The 22,519-nt window shown below is 30.6% G+C and overlaps 1 protein-coding gene across 1 annotated transcript in view; it reads left to right on the top strand.

Annotated features, from left to right (window-relative positions):
• The first annotated feature begins 675 nt into the window (after nucleotides 1–675).
• Nucleotides 676–22,519, top strand: part of LOC100163970 (elongation of very long chain fatty acids protein AAEL008004) — a 34,198-nt gene continuing 12,354 nt past the window's right edge. The window contains exon 1 of the mRNA XM_001952783.5: nucleotides 676–925. The gene's annotated coding sequence lies outside the window, so the exon portion shown is untranslated. The remainder of the gene's footprint in view (nucleotides 926–22,519) is intronic.

Raw genomic sequence — 22,519 nt, 5'->3', positions numbered from 1 at the left:
TGAAGATGCTGCTCTAAATTATCATCAGAAAGTATAGCTCGGCACCTGTTCAGCTTTTATAACTTTCATGTGAGAAAATGCCATATCACACTAGCAGGTTAATCCAAAATATATATTTCATATCTGTGTCTACTAAATGACAAATTTATAACAATATATAATTAAGCATTCTAACAAGGGGGATCGACTTAGAAATCGTCCAAGATCGACCATTCGATCGCGTTGGCTGCCCCAGCAGTACTATAATAGGTCAATGTACATTGTACATGTTTAGCTAATAACCACGGATGGTTGTACCATTTAAAAATAATAATATAGGTGTTACGTTATCAAAAAATCTTAACCATCCAGCATTAAGACTTTTAACTACAGAACAGTTTACGTTTTTATCGATTTTTATAAAAACCTTGAACTTTAAACTTTATCAAAAATACTGTTAACTAAGGACATCATCAAACGATTGTTTGTTTGTAAACGGATTTATGTATTTCCCATCTTTACTATTTCATTCGATTTTCCTCCCCGACTCGTTCCACTCCCACCCCCAACCCCCACCGCCACAACACTCGTCTACCCGTCGAGACGACATTCCGGTTTTCGCGTCGCGCGACCGTCCCCACCGGTTTCAATCCGCGACCGGGTTAGGTAGGGCGACCGGAAGGTCCGCTGTTACCCAAATACTCGCGTGCTGCCGACGACCGTGGTAATCGTACGGCGGACTCGCGACCGAACGACCGGCAATTTACAACATTATTAGATAATTAAACTCACTACTCGTGTCCGTTTTTCACCCTGCTGAAGTTTACGTGTTCGGTTTGCGGTGAACAATATTATATCGTAGAGTCATCGGACGTCGACGTCGACGTGCAACCTATCCGCACACACACACATCGTCGGAGCACGATCCCCGTCGGAGATCGTTTTGGTGAGTAAAATTTTTACACGTCAATATAATATTATAAATTTAAAGTTACACAAACACTTTTGGCGTGGTTACAAATTAATCATGTATGTACGGACATAGTATATTATACCTGATTATTATTATCGCGTAAATGCGTATACCGATCGAGAAGGTGCGGAGCGCGAGTAAAGCTTATTGTCATAAATCGTACGTCCTACATAATAGGTACGTCGACACCTCCGGCAAATGATATTTTAATGAAGTCTTCGGGCTCGAATATAAACGTCAACAGTTTATTATGATTTATAAAGTATTTTCGTTATGTACACGTGCTCGTATAGTTTTAGAAGAAAAAACAATTTTACATCATAATAATATTATGACGACGCATTATTATAACGGCATAATCGAGTGTCTATGATATTATTATGACATGATATTAATAATAATTATTGTTTCGATTCACTACGGTTGAATATTGCATAAATGCGTCATTCTGATTCGGTGGAGTCTCTATAGTCGAAATTTGCAATTTGAATTAGGCTGGTAGCATAATGAGCAGGCACCTGTAGTGGATTTTCTTTTTAAACCTAAAATGGCAAACAATTGATCGACCGTAATTATTTAATCGTGTGTAACGTTACCAAAAAAAAAGTTGATTGGTTTCTATCGCGTTATCTAAATATACAATAATAATAATAATGCGTGTTTTATTGTTATACCTACATTTTTTTTTACTCCGATTAAGCGTTTCATTTTTAATTTTTTTTTTTTACTTAGAACCGTTCAATATAATCTAATCGGCGGAATCTGTCGTGTATAGAAATTTAAGGTTCTCTAATTTCGTGTGCAGATTATTATAATAATATATATCAATACATATCTTGTATACGTGTTGTAATTAGGTAGGTACTTTACTGCCATTCTATTATTACCACCAGAATAAGACATTCTATTCAGCCACTTTTATATACTTTTTTTTTAACTTTTAACGTTGACTTGGTCAGTGACCTATAGCAGTGTTGTTGATATTGTAGAAAGTGAACGCGTGCATCACCCGAATCCCACGTAACAATTATTATTGTTCGCGACCTTCGGAGATCTTTGATACTGCAGAGGATTTCATGTGGGATTTTGTAATTGCCGAAACGAGAATCTATAATATTATTATGATCAGCGTTTCGCGCAATATTGAAACGTTATATTATTAGGTATATTACAGCATCTTTGAATATCGCAATACTGTCCAGTAGGAAATACCTACAGCCACATAATATTCTGACGCGGTCATTAGGCTTTTAAATTCAAATTCAAATTCAAAAAATAGAATACGTATTATCATTAAAATTACTACACACGGCTTAACATATTATTTTCTATCCTTTCGACAATGCGTACCTGTCCAAAATAAGTATTACTGTTATTATACTATATACTTAGTACTATATTGATTTAAACGGCACTAAAAAACACGCTTGATACCACGATAGATTATATTTCAATAACAAACCTTGAAAACCGCATTACTAGGTCTATAGTTTAGCAAGGTAGGTGTAAATTTAGACACATATATATATATTTAGACATTCTATATTTAGGTAGATACAACTACAGAGATTGTAGGTAAAAAATATATCGACGAAAATCCAGATTTTTTTAATATCAAAACAAGACAATTGCGTAACATTGTATAGCTCGTCCGGAGATATTATAAAATTAAATTTTGCATTGGTTGACCATGGTCCACTAATTTATTACCGGTTTGAGCCGCGTGATAAAATTATTAATGAATAATGTATTATCGTCTATAGGTTTTAATTTTTATTCTCAATAAGTTTGTAATGTACAAATGAGCTGATGATTGGAAAATTGGATACTGTAAAAATCGTTAGAAAAAATATAATATATATTATTATATAGATAGTACGACTGTAGGTACTACAGCAATAAATTATACGTTATTTTAAACATAGGAGATAACCTCAATTACATAAATATTATACATTTATTGAAACGTCATATACGAATCTCAACTATCCACGGTTGCACCACAGACGGTTTACACATTATTATATTATGCAGTGATAGATGTGCAAGAATAATTTAATAATATTATGCATACCCATAATACACCTTTAAATATAAGTGGAGAATATTGTAATAGGAATAAGTGACAAAATTATTTATAATATTGCTTAACAGTTATATTCTTTCCAAAATATTAGAGATTAAAGACGAGTGTGTGATCCGTAGCAGATTAGGTTCCCGGAGTCTGGTACAAACTGCTTGTTGAATTTCCGACCTGTGAATTTGATCTTTTCGAACTTTTTCATCAGCCGACGTTTTCTGACGGACACAAATAAAACTATCACACCATCTTATCGTATCTTATCATACGTCATTTCAAAACCAGTAGTCCTGCCATATGCTCGAAATTCTAAAACTGTCAACCACTAACCGGTTTTGAAATAATAGTGCAAGAATAGCAACATATTGATAAATAAGTAATAACAATATTTATAACCTTAAAGCCTTAAACAGACATGGAATTATCTATATTCGTACATTATACTGTTAAAAACGTTAAAAGCATATACCTAACCGTTCCGTTCAATTAAACGTGTATTCAATTATATAGGTAATTATAGTTAATACGACAAATTGAACACACATCACATATTATATATTTATGATGTATATAATGGCGAGTTATCATATTTTCTATACATAATAGACTGTATGTCTGTATAAAACAATTAGGTATTTCTATATAAGGGCTGTAAAAAACAGGTTCGTGCTTAAATTATGTTTAAAAAATGATTCATATTCATATTTGAACAAATGATTATGCATACTTTCATAAAAATAAACATTTTGTTTAACCTAAATAAATTAAATCTTCTAATTAATAAAAAATATATATTATGTTATACACGATCAGTATTATGAATGGCATTGAAATATTTCAATATTATAGCTAAAGATACGTGATTAAAAATATTATGGTAATTTCAAATTAACTTCAAACTTTATATGAGTTATAATTATTAAGTTTCAGACGATAATTTTGTATTGAATTAAAAAAATTCTTTGTAAATCGAGTTCGATATAACATTATTATAATTTGGTACCTACACGCATAACACTTATGTATAAAGCATTAAGGCGCAATGAACGCATTACGTGGGCATATTAATAAATCCAAAGTCTAGTTCAAAACCAACTGTAGCAAAAGTCGGTTACGCATTTATTGACAATGCAAATAATATATCAATGACAACTTTTGTATTTAAATTTGACATCTAAATATATTTTAATAAAGTACCTTTATCATTCAGTTTTAATAAACTTATATAATATATAAAAGAAGATGATCTATGTAAATTTATGAATATCCGGGCTTTATACTATTGATGACCTATATTTTCAATGTACCATTGTACTGCTAAGCTATAATGTAAGCTACATTCGAAAATATTTATATGTATAAGGTATTTTATTCAGACTATTGACTAATGAATATAGGTGTTAATGAATTTAGGAATAACCTCAATTCAATGTTAATATTTTTTATAAATTGACCCATATACATTACGGCAACATTCTGAAATGCCGTTGAAATTCTTTTTAAAAGTCACATTAGATAACAATATAATTATTTATTTATTTATTTATTTATTACTTTTCAACGCCACAAGGGCACATAAATACAGTATTAAATAAAGATGCATACAATGTGAAAAAATAAAATAATACAGTAACAAAAATGAAATTAATTGGAAATATTATTAATGAAATGTGATAAAGAAATAAAAAATATATTTGCATTAGGCATGTTATTTCTAATACGAAAAGTACAATAATTTATTACCGAACGAACCAAACTTAACCTTACCTAATATTATCTAACTGCTCTACGTCGGTCCGACTAAGAGACATTTTGCTACCGAAACGTCATAATACTACCTATTATTATAGATGGTGTCTTATAATTGGAGAGTCAAAATAAATACTTTCAATAGTCATCAGTCATAAGACTTAATTTTTACCCTTCGCTAAGATATTTTTCCTCCAGTAGTATCTAATAACACGATAATTTCTATTGTATCCAATATACGATCGCTGTTTAATTATATTATGTTTAATGTTTATTAGTTATTTAGACAAACTACTATTATGTAGTTATGTGCTCACTGTATATTTGAGTAAAGCGACTAGTGAAGCTAAACCAAAGATGCAAAAGTGAAAACCTCTGTATATTTTCTTCTGAATAAAAATTCGTAGATCTATCTTAAAAATAAATAAATCGTATATAAAACATTGCTATTGCCTATGACATCCAAATACGGGGAGCCGCTAAACTATCAAATTTATATGTAGACAAAATATTCGGTCATTCAATAGACGACCCTTTATTTAAACACCTCCCTGGATCCTCCCATATTCTTAACACTTTGCAGATCTGCGTGTTATACCATTTTATCCAAAACAACATCCGCCGTCTATGGACGATTTCGATCCTGCTTAACCGATCATCCAACAATTTTTTCCAAATTTTTTTTCAAAAATCTAATCCACCGAAGTTATAAAAATAGAATAGTCAGTCTATGCGTACGACACGAATTAATAGTATGTTCCTTAAATCATTGCATTATTTTATCAGTGATTACACAAATTCCGATACGATTTTATCGCACAAAACACTCCTTTATGATAACAACGATTTACCGCTATTTTCTATTCAATTAATCTCCAAAAATAACAAAACATTGTTATATTCTACAGGTATATTATTTGAAGTTATAATCTGACATTTTTTAGTCTCGATAATTCGATTAGTCTTGTACGACTGTTCATTCGTTCTGTCATAGGTATCTGTCGCTAGTTTAAGGGGGGAAAAACGCAATTTTAAATTAATAATGAAACGCTTTTTAGTGCCATTAGGCAATTTTAAACCAATACTGAAATTGTTTTTCCCTATTTTATTTTATATTACTTTTTTTTACAAGTAATACTTACTATTATGGGTTTTTTACGAAAACTATTTTACTTATAATAATTTAATTTATCTAAATTTTAAAATTTGTAAAATTGTAAAATAAAAAAAAATAACTTTAATTTTCTGTTTTAAAAAAAAATTACAATTTAATCGATATTGTTTTATTAAAATTCCATGTAGGTATATACAGGTTGGTATTTGGTTTTGTACATACCGATTTTTACTTAAATTAACTTTTACTTAAATAAAACTTGTTTCCTTTTCAAACATACTTGACCCTGCCAGTGGACAAATTTTATTTCTCTTCGAGTGTTTTTTTTTTCAATATTTATTTTGTTTTCGTCGATCTCATCTTTGTCCGCGCCAACTAATATTATTGTATAATAATATTATGCCATATGCATATTAATAGCTTAATAGTATGCATATACAGCCGATGACGTTTCATATTTAAAACAGTGTGTCTACTGTGTGTGTCTGCGTGTAGCATAAATAATAATATTATTATAGTTGTTAGGTTAACCATGGTACGGGATATCGAAAGTAATAAAATCATAACACGCCGACAATTTACGACCTATACTCGTCACGATAGGTAGGTTATTGATAACCGTGTTCGTAATCGATATACATTTTATAATCGACATCGTCGCATATATCGTATAATACTATGCTCTATTGTCCGTTTTAATTTCTACAGCCATTACTTCCGATTTCCGTAGTTAAGCGTTTAATTTTCTCCAGTAATTTTCACCGCTATTTGATATTTTAATTTTATTAGGACATTTTTCCGTTCGATTCACTGTACTTTCTCCGGTCGTGACTATATTTTGATTCAGACGTACATAAACATACACTATCGTGATTGTATTATATTTAGCTTTAGATTTTAACGTCCTAAGAAACAACAGAAATGTATTTTAAAAATGCGAATTTGCAGTGCCTAATAATATTCCAAAACTTTAAGGAATGCCCTTAAAAGTTGTTTTTTACATATTATACCTAATGTTACCTAAGTAAAAATCCATATTTGTATTATTTAAATTCGCGTAATTTGGCGTTATTGCAATTCGCGCAAGTCATAAATAAATCTACCAAAATCTATATTATAATATATTGACCTACACGTGACGAAGATTTAGTTTGTCAGATTGTTGTACAGCCGCCGCCACTTTTGTCAGGCACATAGGTAAAAAACATACTTAATAAAAATAATATGACGATAAGTCAATAAATATCTCTTGTTAAATTCTTTTTCTTTTTATCAATTTTTACTAGTGGTATGGTTTTTAGTAATTTGTTGTCAAATTTTATCATCTTTCATAAAATATAAGAAAAATGTAAACTCTAAGATTAAAAAATTCCAAAATAAATGTTTTTTTTTTCATAAGCTCTTGATGTATGCAACGAACTTTGAAATTCATATTTAAATTCTCATCCTAATTTATAATTTAAATACTATTATGTAGGTATCTATTTCTGTGCATTTTGGCCGTTTTTCGTTTTCGGGATGTTTATTATCGACGACCGTCAAATTCGTCGCAGGTGACTTATGATTATTAGTATTATATGTACGTCTTTATAGACTTACTTAAGAGGGGTTTTGTTAGGGGTAAGGGGGTACATGCCACCTGATATTCTTGTATGGTGGGGGGTGGTGAAGCGACCACGCCTCTCCCCAGAAATGCTAATAATAGAAGTATTTAAAGCTTCTAAAATAAAATATAATGAATGCATAACAACATTTTGTTAGATAAAAATATTATATCCCACACATTATTTAATTTAAATAATTTAAATCTAAGTACTTCAGATATTTTATTTCACGTTTCTCTTGTCTTGTTGCATTACCTGGCTTACAAAAAAAATCCAATAATATTATTTCATGAATCATGATTACAGGATTATTATATAGTCAAATTAATTTTTTTTCAAACAAGTAATAGCAACTTTTTTTAAAGAACTCTAATGTACCTATATCTACTTAATATTATTATTTAACGATATCGGATACATATACGATTTGTTTTCAGCTATAAAATGATTTTTTAAGACTTGCGTAAAAACAAACAATTAGGTTATGGTTTCGATTTTGGTGAATAAATTATCCATCCCCCCCATCCCCCCAGTTTCGTATCCAGTTACGCCACCGAGCTTACATCACGGTTAATACACCTTGTTAGTACTCCATCATCGATAGTGTTTAGTGCGTTGTGGGTACCGCGTAGCATAGCGCCTCTCGCGGCTGTTGTACTGTATGCGCGCGTCGCCGCCGACGACGACGAGGTCGCCTCCACGTCTAAGGTGTATAATTATAATATTATATATTATATGAATGCGATATTGTTGCACCGCATAACGTCCACCTTGACCCGGTACGTGGACTCCACACCAAGTACCTATACACTATACTACTATAATATACGCCAAAGACTTGCGCCACTATCGTCGACTCCGCGCGCGTACGGGGTGCGAATTGAAACGCTCGTTCGTATTCATCACTATTGTATTATTACTATACTGGAATTATTAGATTGATATTATTATTATAGTTTTAACATTGTTACGTCGTCGTTTGGCATAAGTTCTTCGACGTGACACATACGGATCTAGGATTAGACGCACGTCCTCCGCCCATCCCGTACCAGAGCTATACGTCATAATGATATTATACAGAGCAACTCGTTCCTCGTTCGACTCGTGGCTCTATTAATTTTTCGTAGTCGATTTTTGAAAGGAAAAAAACGTTTTTCTACATGGTTTTAATATATTTTTTAAGTGGGTAACCTGTGTATAGGGCTTTGAATATTTTGTAGAAACATATACATTGTTTTTAGCTCAGTGTAAAACAAAACTTCCGTGACTCAAAGTTTGAATTATAGGTACCTGCTATTAATGAATTCAATGTTGAAACTTTTATTTAGAATTTTTTCCTTTCACGAACCCCTAATAATGTACTCGGAAAATGATTGTAAACAGTGAAGTGGATCACTTCATATGTATAATAATAATATTACACGGTAATAATGAGAAGAAAACAGCCGCCACGCTATAGTTCGCTGTTTCGTGGAGGCATACAGTTTTTAGTTCATCATATCGATGTAGGTATATATAATATATATACTATATATAGTACTTAATGGCGTCACGAACATATTTTTATCCATGAGGGCAATTAATATTAAAACCACCCACCTATAAAATTATTTATTATTTTATTTTATTTTAAAATACATAATCATTCTAATCAGTTAACACCAATGTGACCTATAATTTTCGACTTCCGATGATAAATACCCTACGCATACAGTACCTACAACATTATCCTCCCTATTAGATACAACAATTATTAAACAGCATGCGGTTTGTTACCTATGTGCAGCTGACTCCTAGAGTAAATCAGTTAGATATATGTACTATATATATACACAGGGCCGTATTAGCGCATATGCAGTATAGGCACTGTGCCTAGGGCTTACGAACTTTTTGGGGCCTACGAAAATAAAATGTGTGACTACGATTTTTTTGTAATATTTATGCTTTTTTTATTATTATTATAAATTAATCCGTACGATTGTACACATTAGCACAACAAGTAAAATATCATGTATTTAAGAATGATACCACGATTACTGTTCATAGTATATTTTTAGGAAATAATAATTATAAATAATATATCGTTTACGTAATAGAAACAATAGTTTATTATCGACTGCAGGTCGATCCCACCGCGTATGACTGCATGGTACTCACTAGTCTCTGTAAATGATGGCAAAGCAATTTATGCTGCAGATCAAATGAGTGCTAGAGATAAATTATAAATTCAAAAATTGTATGTTATTGACAAAGCGGCCGAGCGGATTAGCACCGTCGTCGGTTCTAATCTCGGTCTCGGGCGGCACTTCTCTTCGGGCAGTCACGGTGTCTGGAGAGAGAGGCCGCCATCCCCCACCCGGGCATGGCATATACATACGGGTGTCCACATGAAAATTCTGCCAAACTAAAACAAACGTGTTTACAAAAACCTACAGTATCCTCCCGCACAGTTAAAAACCATCCAATGGGCTAAGTTGTCACGGGTTAATTAATAATAAAAAAAATATATACTGTTATTTTTTATTACAATTTTATCTTTTGTATTAAACTAATTAAAGAAATATGCAAAATGGTATAAAATAAGTTGTTATTTTTTTTGGTTTTTGACAATATAATATAATATATCTGTATATAATATTTGGAGTAAAATTAATTGTTTTTAAGATCTGTTAAAATTGTTATCATATAAAAAGTAGGTAATAAAAGTTTAGATTTAATTTTTATGCTGTAAATATTTTTGTTTCTAAAGGATTAACACTAAGATTGTACACTTCCTCTCCCAAACAGAAGGTTTCTTAACTATTTAAACACTGGACATTACAGGGCCACATTAACGTGTATGCACTTAATGTCTAAATGTACTGTGCCTACTGCCTAGGGCCTACGATAGTTTTAATCCGGGCCTGTATATATACTATTGTATACTTAATGTTAATTTATCATACAGTGAATTATAATATCAACATCATATTAGCCACTTTTTTAATAATGATATAGGTAGTTAAATAAAAAAATATTGTTACACCAACCTAACAAAATAATTATCCACCCACATAAAGTAATATAAGTTCTTAACGCCACTGTAATATGGAGGTACTAGGTACTGCACGAATTTTGGTAACTGTAAATAAAACGGCTCTACTTAATGAACTTTTAATTAATATCCAATATAATAATATTATTAAATATGTGGTCGAGGTGCTTTTACGACATCCATAATATCGGTCGACGACTGCGAACTAGCGTTTTATAATGATTATTTTGTAGCGACAGAAGGGTGTGTGAACAACTATATATAGTTACACTATGACGCACTGTTTCATATAATTATTATGATATTCCCAGACGTCCAATAATTCTTTATAGGTACCTACCTAAGTAAGGAACTTCAATCGACGACGAAGCTGATTTGATGTCGGCGAGTATACTGCCACGATGATTACACTTCGATAGTATACGGTCGACAGCAAAGTCCCGTTGTAGTTATCTAGCAAATTTATCCGTATAGGTACGCGAAATCCCTAAAGAGATATATATTATTATTATATCAAAACATTTTGATTTAAAAAAATTTCTACGAAAACATGGTGCACGTTATATTAAGCTTAAAAACCACAGAAACATTTTCTGCATCAGCAAAATCATTTATAATTTTCTCTAAATTGAGTGGTTTCAAGTTCTGTTCTGCTTTATTATTAGATGGAGCTATTGCATATAAGCGATCCTCTATCATTTTATATCTCATATAGTTCATAACCCTTTTTCATATTGAAAAATAACGTTCATCCGTACAATATCGGTTACAGTATATGGAATATAAATTCTTAGAATAATTTGCAACTTAGGCAAAATTTCTTCTAAACCTTCTTCCTTGGTATGCTTTAATATAATAAGTACATGCTGGAGATTTGTCATTATTTCCCAGTTTTTCAAAGCAGACGTTACTTGGAACATTCTAGGTCCATTGGAAATGTTTGACTTGAGGCCTGAGTCAGACCGCCTGACAATACGAAATTGTTATACGAAATATATATAAGGCCTGACAAGTTTTTTTGTGTATCGCAAACATTATATGATCTTCATTTTAATATAATCCAGGGATGCAATCATAAATTTTGAAAACAAAAACAATTTAAATTTGTAATTAACATTTTCCATTAAATGATTTTTCATCAGCTGTTTATCAAGAAAATAAATTATGCATATAGATACGTACAAAATACTATAAAATGTATTGAACTTTGATCAATAATATTTTTCCTGACATATACAGTGCCCCGCGAGGATTTATATCCATAAACATATCTCCTGAGATAATACATTTTTCATACATTTTTATTAGACTCATAGAGACAAGGACTAGATATATTTTATTTTTTAATTAAATACATTATTTTGATGAAAAAGTTTAAAAAATGTAATTGAAATTTTTTTCTTTTGAAACAATTGAATTAAGTCATTTTATAGAGTTTCACTTTCTGAAAATGTTGACCTATCAACATTTTATTTTCATTAATCTCGTAGTTTTTACAGTATAAAACCAGTTATTGTCCGGACGGCGAGTCCCCCTCCACGGTTGATGGCTAATATACATCCTCACGGGAGACCCTGTATGAATACAATATTCAGTTTTGAGTTTTTATCTTTTCAAGTTATTAATTTAAATTGCCCAAAGAAATGTTTAGCTTTCTTACATGAATTTTTTTTACTTATGAATCATTAAACGAAAAGTTTAAATAATTACAATTTTTTTATAATGATATCAAAAAATATTTATTTACTATAACAGAATACACTAAGATTTATAGTACAGATTCAAAATTAGCGTGGTGCCAAATATCAATACTCTGGGCAAATGTCTATTGACTACCTATACGTTGATCCCAGGTCTGTATGTTTGACCTTCGATCATATTGTAATATTATATGCACATACGTCGGGCTCTGCGATTCTGTAGCTCCGGGCTGTCCTGGTTTGCGTGCAAATACCAAAGAGACAACTTGTTTGAGCACAAAACAACTACCACTCGTTTAAGAACAGTAGTTGTAGGTACCTTAAATCAGACACGTGGTTCGCGCACAATGAATATGATTTTAAAGGACGCACATTTAGATGACACGATACTATACACAGCTCGTGCAGACTTTAAGAAGATTCGACATGGGAAAAATACGACGTTGTGGCCTCGGTGTTGCATCTTTTTTTGTTCTTTTTGTTACGCAAATATTATATTAAACATACCTACTTATGTACGGTTTTTAATCACATTGGAAAGTTAACAACTGCATATTATATGCAACATTTTATAGTACAATTCATAATATTACAATAATAAATACAGACTTAGCTTTATACCGCTAATCGGTTACCTATTACACAGGTAATCGGTTCAATTATTATTATTACCGTGTAGGAGTCACAGGTGCTCTGTAGCGTTTTGATTCGATGACGACGGCAGTGACGACAACTGACCTCAAAAGGACGTAACGATAACGACCCTTCAATAAAGACGTTTCATAACAATAAAAAAAAAAAAATAATAATATTTATATATAATGAAAGGCGATACCAATCATGCTCATCCCCTTTGACTTCTTTAATAATGCGGTTAATCAAAATCTGAATTTCGGAAATTTTAAATATATTTAAAGACCATATTATTTTCAAATTCTTGAGATTTTGTTGATGTTTTTATAAAGATTGTCTGTTCTTTAAACGAGTACCTTCCTTTTCTATTGTACATTATTTAGTGAATAATTTTTCTGGAAATGTTGATGTACCTAAACTAAATCGAGTAGCTTTTGAGTTATTTAACTTTTTGTACCTACTAATGATAATGTGTTTAAAAAATAAGGGTTATCTACTTGTCAATTTTAGTTATTAATATTAATCCATCAATATTTATAATTTGTAAAAATGGTCCAAGGATAGTAAAAAATATAAATATTAGATCCAATATTACATCTAACATATTTTTTTAAAACCATTTTTAAGGACTGTTATCCTTAGTATAAATATTTGAGAATATCTGAGAAATTACCTTCTCGTTAAAATATTGAATTAGGTACATCAAAATGTTCAAACAGTTTATCGACTAAATAATTTTCAATAAAAAAGAAGGGAAGCGTTGACAAGCGTATATTAAGTCATTAAGAGCGTGCTACTTAAGACTATTTTCTTCGTTTCATGGAAAAACATTGAATGATAGATATATTTTTAAAATAATTATGATTAAAAATATATATATAAACGAGGTTGTTATGGTAACCTTTATTATATTATGCATAGGAGCAACCTTACGAAAAAAAGTTGTATATTTTTAAGAGTACATTTTTTCTTTTGGTTACTATGGTAACGTCATTTTATTATCATGCATCGGTTGTAATAATCAAGGTACTGTAACGAGAAAATGCGAAATAATTCTAAACTTTTCACGTTATTACGAAAAATCTGTTAAAATTACGAAAAAAATAGTCCAACCTACAAAAATATTTCTATTAAATAACAGCTGAAGTTTGTACCACATACCACAGGACACTCCATAAATATAATGCAAAAAAAATAAAACTCTCAAGAATCTTGATATTATATGGTGTTTAAGACGTATATATTTATAAATTTACAAATTATAGTTTTTAATAAAATATGCATTATTAAAGTAAAAATTGGGACGATCAGCATGGTGAATCGCTCTGTATAATATATTATATTTGATAACGTTAGGTATTAGAACTATTGAATACTAACTGCTACGGTCAATCGATTACGTATATGCAATAATACACATGTCACATATTATTATGTTATATATTTATATACTGATTGCAGTACACGAAACATATTACGCATGATGGTTGTATATAATATAATAATATGTAACGCTGCACAAGTGTCTATAATGAATAATGATTTTTGAAATATGCATATCGACTTATTAATGAAATAGGTATTCGTCCTGCTGTTCGCCCGGTCGTCTTCTAATATTTATATGTACAGAGCGAACGTGTGACTTTCGGGCAGCTCTCGAGATATTATTAGTAATCGCGGTGCACGACGGTGGCCTGCAACTGGGTCAAAGTTTTACTCGACAAAAACCAATTTGAAAATTTTTCTCGACGTCAACGAGTAACACCGTATATACAAACACACAATTTAATGCATATAGGTAGTTAGCATGAATTCGTGTCGACAGCCCCCGGGGCTAGATCTCCTGCTCGCTCGAGAAAACGATATCATTACGATAACCCGTTTAATGAGCATCGTGTTCTATCATCTATCGTAGAATAATAAATTTAGGGCGCAGATTTAAATACACATTTTATTTTATTTTTGAGTGTCCCAAAACATTGCTTTCCAAACGCAACATTTGTTTTATAGAATATCAAAGAAATTAAAAATCAAAATCAAATTTTTTTTTGTATAATATATCATAAAAAATAAGAATGGATACAATTTGATAAAAACTAACATAAACTACATCACTAAAAATATAACACTAATTAAATAGGTGAAAATTTAGTTTGCTTCATCGAATTATTTTTATTGTTTATGTTGTTTTTTACGAAATCTTTTTCACGTGGTGCATATAGATACGAGTATATAATATAATATATAATATATAGATAGGTCGTTTTATTTAGATTCGTATCAATCATGATAATGCAAAATAAAATTATATTACGTAAATGTAAATATACAATTATATAAAAATAGATTTTTGTGCAGTCATATTTATTTATTTAACATATTATTACGTAAACATCTGTTTGTGTAAGGGCATTTTAAAAAAGTTCTGTCGTATTTTTAAAGGCATTTTTCTTGTTTCTTAGTATTGCACTGATATTTACGATGATTTCACATAAAGATAAAAGACATTATATTATAATACAGGTACCTACCTACGCACATGAACTGTTGTCGTATTTACGTTTTACATAGGTAGGCGGCTTGACGTGGACTTGAAAGAACGATTCTTATGTAATAAGTATACCTCCATAGATTTCAAAATATTGTAGTAGAACAACATTTTCGATTAGGTTTCGTTTAGACATCTATATGATATATATTATAATGGTTTTGGCTGTGTTGTTATATATACGACGTTTATAGTTTTAGACAATTTAAAGCGTCGTATGTTATGCTATTGTGTTCGGAGAAAGCTTTATATACGTTTTGTGTTTAATAATAATAATAATAACAACAACCAAAAACAACAATAATAATAATAATATGTTCGTGCTCTTGGACCATCAAATATTTATGATAGCTATATTTGTAGGCTTACCTATAATATATATATGTGTGTATTTTATGTATCGTTTAGTTATCGATTATTGCACGCACGATAAATCAAAAATGAAAATTTGTGATCGAGATCGATGGTTAAAAAATAGAACGGAAACCAACGAATAGAGATAAATAATATTATTATTATTACAATAGTTTACTCACCTATAATATATTGTAGATCTACGATTAAACAGCACAACAATAAACTGGAAATCAGATCAAGGTTATTTCACGGTTCTACATATAACATAATATGTCATATTATATCCAACTCCACGACTCGCACTAAAATGTTTGTTATGAGTTTTATAAATTCAAATGGTTTTAATTACAGCTAAAAAAAAAATATAATATTTTAGGTCTGAAAAACAACAACCTTGATCCAATTTTTTAATCTTTTGTAAAATATGTATATTTGTCTATTTGCGTGAGTCTGGTACACGCGATTTTCTCGTCGTTTATTGACACGGACGAATAACGGAATGATACCATTTCGGCGCCGCAGAATTTTGTGGCCGCATAATACTTACATAGTTTAATATTGTATCTGTCTTAGGTACTTTTATATTATTAACAATCTGACAAGTCAAGAATGATAATATACCTGTTTCTCTAATTCTTAAGTGGGCTTCTACGTCTATACGTGTCAAACGCATTACGAGCATACGAGCAAAATAATTATTATTCGCCTTTCCTACCCGTTCACCGACATCCCAATTCGCAAACAAATAACCGGGTTTTCATCGTTTTAATGAAACTTCCTTATTTGCGGATATCGAATATTTTAATAATAATAGGTAGTATGGTTAGGTATCGTGGCTAAACCACTGAATCAATTTTGATGAAATTTGGTTTGGGGATATAGTTCGACCTCTGAGTAAGAACAAAGCTGCTACCTTTTTATAAAAATAAATCAATCCCGTAGGTGATGAAACTAAATAACCACTGTAATGTGATCCCGGTCGATGTAGCGTCGTAATTTAAATATTTTGTTCATTTTTATCAATATATGCTATAGGTATATATGCATATAGCTGATAACCACGGCAATTGTGCAATTTTAAAAAATAGTATTGGTTGAATGTAGAATGTAGATGTTAAGTTTTCAATAAACTTAACCATCTAACACTAATTTTAAACTACAAAATAATTTTCATTTTTTGGGTTTTAACGATTTTTATAAAAAAAAGTTGAGCATGTGATTTCGATATTTTTAAATTTCAATAAGAAAATTTTTTAGACAAGAAAACTAATACTGTTTAAAGGAAATTCACTGTAACATCATAATATTTTATTTCCAAACGCTTATAAAAATGATAATCAATTTCTAGTAAAATTGTTTTCTTTCACCAATAATAGAACAATTTATGAAGTATCTTAAATAATATTCATGATAATAATAATATTAATAATATATTATTATATATTTTATTACTATTATTACCGCCGTGCCATACGTGTGACTGGTAAAGAGCAGACGCCCAAAAACACGTGAACAGATTTCAAACTTGGACGATCCCGCGCTTGCGAGCTAACCACATGCACACCATCGGAAATTATACTCGTACGGCAATCATAGGCGTACGCAGACTTTTGGTTCCGGGGGTGCACACTAAAAATTAGGGCCCACAATAATTTTGAAAACAATTATAGATACAGACAAATGTTTTAAAGATATCAAATGCACTAAAAATATTTATTTTATTTTATTATTCACTATAATAAATATTACATAACAATATTTAGATATACAATCTTATAATGATAATCGACGTTTAAAAGGAACAACATTTTTGAATTCATCAATAATTTCGTTAATTTAATTTACACTTAATTAATAATTAGGGCCCTTGTCGTTTTTGCTGAAGGGTCCGGGGGTGTCCAGACACCACCGGCACCTCCTGTGCGCACGCCTATGACGAAAATCGCTGAATGTATTGCCGTTATGGATGCGAAAAGATTTTTTATCTTTGTGGTCGGGAGAGAGGAAGATATTGTTATTTAACGTACCTATGTTCGAAAATCTACGGTACCATGGTATTGCCATGATAGTGCACTATCAGATTTAAAAATTATACTAAAATTATACATCAATTGTAGCTCAAGCGTCTATAAATTATATAAAACATTTTTTTTTTAATATTGGTAATATACAATAAAAGCTGTTTCATGTCATTCAGCTGTTACTGTACCATGTTTATACGTTCGATCTAAAAATCTTGGAAGAGAACAAGTTGGACGGGTCCGCGGCCAATACCGTCTGAGACCGATGTCAATAATATATTATATTATGTACGCGATTCTAATTTTCACTGAAATTCCCTACGCGGGACACAAGGCAATCGTCTTTTCGCGGCAGAAAAGTATCTAGTGCGTACTACCTACGGATTTCGTCTCGTATATAGACAATTATACGATGGCATTGCGTATGATATATTATCTATGAGACCTAAGGTTACAACTTCGGGTCGTCATATAATAATACTATGAACTTAAAGATGTTTTCATTCAATTTGTTGTACCGCACGTTCATTTACGATGTATAACAGGTAATTCCGGTATACCTAACTATAATGATCGCACACGATTCAATAACACCGCATTAACACTATTCGATGCGCACCGCCGACGTAGGTATATGCGGTATAGAGAACATGTACCGGAAAAGGGCATTAAACGAGGCGCCCTTGTGAATGCATTAGTCCAGCTGGTTTTGACTTTTGTCGTCCTCGGCTAGAACAGGAATCAACCACACCCTCAACTAAAAAAAAAAACGGTCACTTTATTTATCTGTGCATTAAAAATAAATTCAAAATATTGTCCATACTTGAATGGTTGTTCATTTATTTTATTTTATTGGACACATTTCTAATCTATACACATTACACACGATATTTTGTGTTATAAGTTAATACGATATCAGTCAATAATACATTCGTAACACAACGTTGTAATACAACGGTCGTACACAAAAATATATAGGTAATATAATGATACCTATTTAAAATTAAAATATATAATTTTTTCATACCAATGAGGAATAATTATAATTTTAAATAAATTCCTCTCACAATATAATAATATATACTACCTACCTATATTAATATCATAAGTAGATGAGTAATATTATATGTCGAAAGTTACGTGATATTCAAATATCCCATTATCATTTAAAAACTGTAATCAATTAATAATTATTGTTCGCGATCGATTACAATTTTACAGTAACTATTATTTCCGATCGATATATCCATAAATATTACATGAATAAGTGAGATGAGTTAGTAGTGTGTCTGTGTTGATTGACGTGAGATTTATCCGGTTATTAAGCTCATATCATGATATATTTTGATTTGAGCGTGTCGTTTATTATCAAACCGTAACATAATATTAATGTTATCTCATATTATTTTTTATACTTGTCATTCTACCGATAAACATTGAAATTAAAATAATATGTAATATCTATTCGGCAGTTGTAATTCAATAATAGGTAGACAGTTACGAGTAGTTGGTACCTATGTACCTCGCATATTTCTCTAAAATGTAACCAATCATTACAAACATAATACATCAAATAATTTGAAGTGGACTTAGCTAATTTTCAAAATCTACTACTTAGTGTCGTGTTTACGTAGTACTCAGCTAATGTTTTGAATAATATTTGTTTAGTATATTTTTGTGATTTTATGTCGCAATAAATAATAAATTTTAAAAAAAAATTTATTGAAAAATTGTTAGTGAATGATTTTTGATGAAAGAATTTGTACTTATGTCTTTATTACAGTTATGGACTGAAATAATCTTATTATTTCACATCTGAATAAATAGTTTTTTAGAAGATTCTACTAAATGTTTGAATAGTTTTCACAATAATCTGAGAATTTAAATAATAACCTTAAAAAAATTAGCGGACTTTCACATTCTTGTCGATGTCGTTAGGTTTAAACTACTTATACTTTTTATGTTTGTGCTGAACAAATATACTTATTTAATAAGCAAATAACGAACCGATTGCACAATCGAATTTTGTTAAAATCCGTCTGCATATAATATGTTTTATTCGATTAACATACGTCCGAATCTGCAAAGTCACGCTTACATTATGTTTGTTTAATCATAGGTAATACAAATAATAATATTATTTCCCTCTGTCCCTACGACCATTGATTTTATAGTCTGATTCGTATGCGCACTGTACCTATACATACATCTAAAGTATACCAAATCGTGTTTCTGTTAACGCTGAAAAAAAATTCAAACCTGTTCAAAACTTCGGAATTTTATAATTGTTTGACTGTACGTAAACAAAAGTTAGTATACGAATAGGTCACGCGAACAAGACAATAATTATATAGGTTGTAAAAATACTGCACTGCCGTATTATAATATATTGTTACCAATAAAAGTAAGTTGATGTAACTTTTTTTCCTTATTGTACTTATGGTAGTCTTCGAATCGCTTTGAAATGTTTCAGATTTGTGCACAAGTGGCACAACATCTATATCGGAACAGTGTAAGTGTAAATTAATGACTATTTAATATGTATTCGTACCTATTGAATATTTAGAAATTTATTATTGTTATCTATAAAACGAAGGTTAGATTATGATATGAATCATGAATGTGTCAACAATTCGAGATTAAATGTATAACTAATTGTTCACTAATAAAGAATTTCGGATACGAGTTAACTATAAACAATAATTAGACACTGCAGTTCGTGTGGGATTTCAAATAAAAAATCGTTTATGACATTAAAACTATATCAGACTCAATAGGCACATTCACTGGTAAACATAAAATTGTAATTCATGACAATGCAAATAAAGAGTGTTAAAACCACCCAGGTCCTAATAAATTTACTATTTTAGAAAAATTTAAAAATTGCGTTGGCTAAGCCAGAAAAAGGTAAAAATAATGGTAAAATAATTTATTAACTGTACAAAATCTTGATAAAAGCTTGATATTTCGCTTGGACCCAAAAGAACTGAACTTAATTGATATAATATAACCATGACAATATGATATAACATTTATAATAATAGTGATAACAAATGGAGACTACAACACCTACGATATTTAAAAATAAAAAATTTATCGTTCGGTGGGTGTAATTTATAATTATGTAATAAATCTACAAGTGAAATACAAGAGTTGGACAGGTCATTAGGGGCAAACGTGTCTGTAAATATTTTCAAATATTAACGTCAAATCATTGATATATCGGTTTTACCGATGTTTGGGAGCAAGTTTTCCCCACTGTTAATAGATAATTACTTTGCCGTTTTCATGAAAACTTAACAGAGAATTCAAATAACAACCAAAACTACTATAGTGCAAAGGAGATGCCACACATAGTATTTCCGGGAGAAAAAGTACACGCACTTACATTTAAATCCGATATTATGGGTACTCCAAGCAGAGGCTAAAATATACGTTTGTAATATTACAGAGGGCTTGCGTCATAGACTTTTGCGGCTCGCATCTTAACGTAACATTAGACGTAAATTAACGTAAGAGCCAAGATGTAAAAAAAAATAAAAAAGGTCATATAATATATTATAATAATATGACCTTTTTTTTTTACATCTTGGCTCTTCAATTTTTATTAATATATTTGGTGGCTCGCGAGTCTCTTCTCGCTTGCCACCCCTGTAATATTATATAACTTATTGCAACCTTTTTACATAAACAGTGTTCTGATCAAATCAATTCAAGTTGACTCCAATGAATGTCCAAATTATAATTTACGAAATATGTATAGTAGATGGATCACTTGACCCAATCTACTTCATCTCCTACTGTGCGACCAACAATCTCGAACCGAACAATGCACGCTTGGCAACCATAGCGAATTTGATAATAATAATAATATGTCTTGTCATTTTTCAACCGTGAAAATATCTACGCATGCGTATTTTTCGAAAAAAAAAATAATAACTAAATATTGAAAGCAAAATGTATGATTTTATTGTTTGCGGCAGCAAAATAAACAATAAAATATTATTCAGTATTTCGTTTCTTACAATTTACTTAATAATACAAATAAACTTTTGTTATAAATTCGTATTTTAATTACAAATGGATCAACTTTCAAATTCCAAATAAAATGTTTATCTCGTTGATAACAATAATTTGTTTAGGTTTATAACATTGGAGGCTCAATCTTTATAATTTATTATGGTTAAACCGCCAGGACGCTGGACAGGTACGTTTAAGAATTTTTCCACGCACTGTACAGTTCGTATCAAACGTTTGTTTTACTCGCGTCAACCGTATTATAGTACTAATCAGTAATATTATGTGATTGGTCCTAAGAAATGACTTTGACGTATGTAAAAAATAGAAAAAATATATACCTATCTACTTAGTGCAATGTCAGCGAAATGGCTGTTTATAATATGGTGCAACGAAAAATTTGCATTTGACATGGGTTATTGGACGTGGGCTAAAACGAAACCGATATACGCATTATTACAGCCACGTAAGGAAATTTTACACCAATAATAAACTACTTGAAAAAATAATGTTATATGTTAAAATATGTGTAAAGTATGTTTCTTCCTATACCAAATATCAATAGCAAGATGCGACGATCGGCTTTGATAGCGGTCAAGGTGCAAGGACCGAATAAACTTTATTTCAAGGATAGTCTATAATAGTATTTGCTAAGTAGCTATATATACTTGCTATAATAATAATAATAATGCCATCACGCGTACGTCCTT

Source organism: Acyrthosiphon pisum, chromosome A3, assembly GCF_005508785.2.
Source record: "Acyrthosiphon pisum isolate AL4f chromosome A3, pea_aphid_22Mar2018_4r6ur, whole genome shotgun sequence".
Classification (NCBI taxonomy): domain Eukaryota; kingdom Metazoa; phylum Arthropoda; class Insecta; order Hemiptera; family Aphididae; genus Acyrthosiphon; species Acyrthosiphon pisum.
The sequence above is the reverse complement of the archived record's forward strand: the minus strand, read 5'-3'. Positions and strand labels throughout refer to the sequence as shown.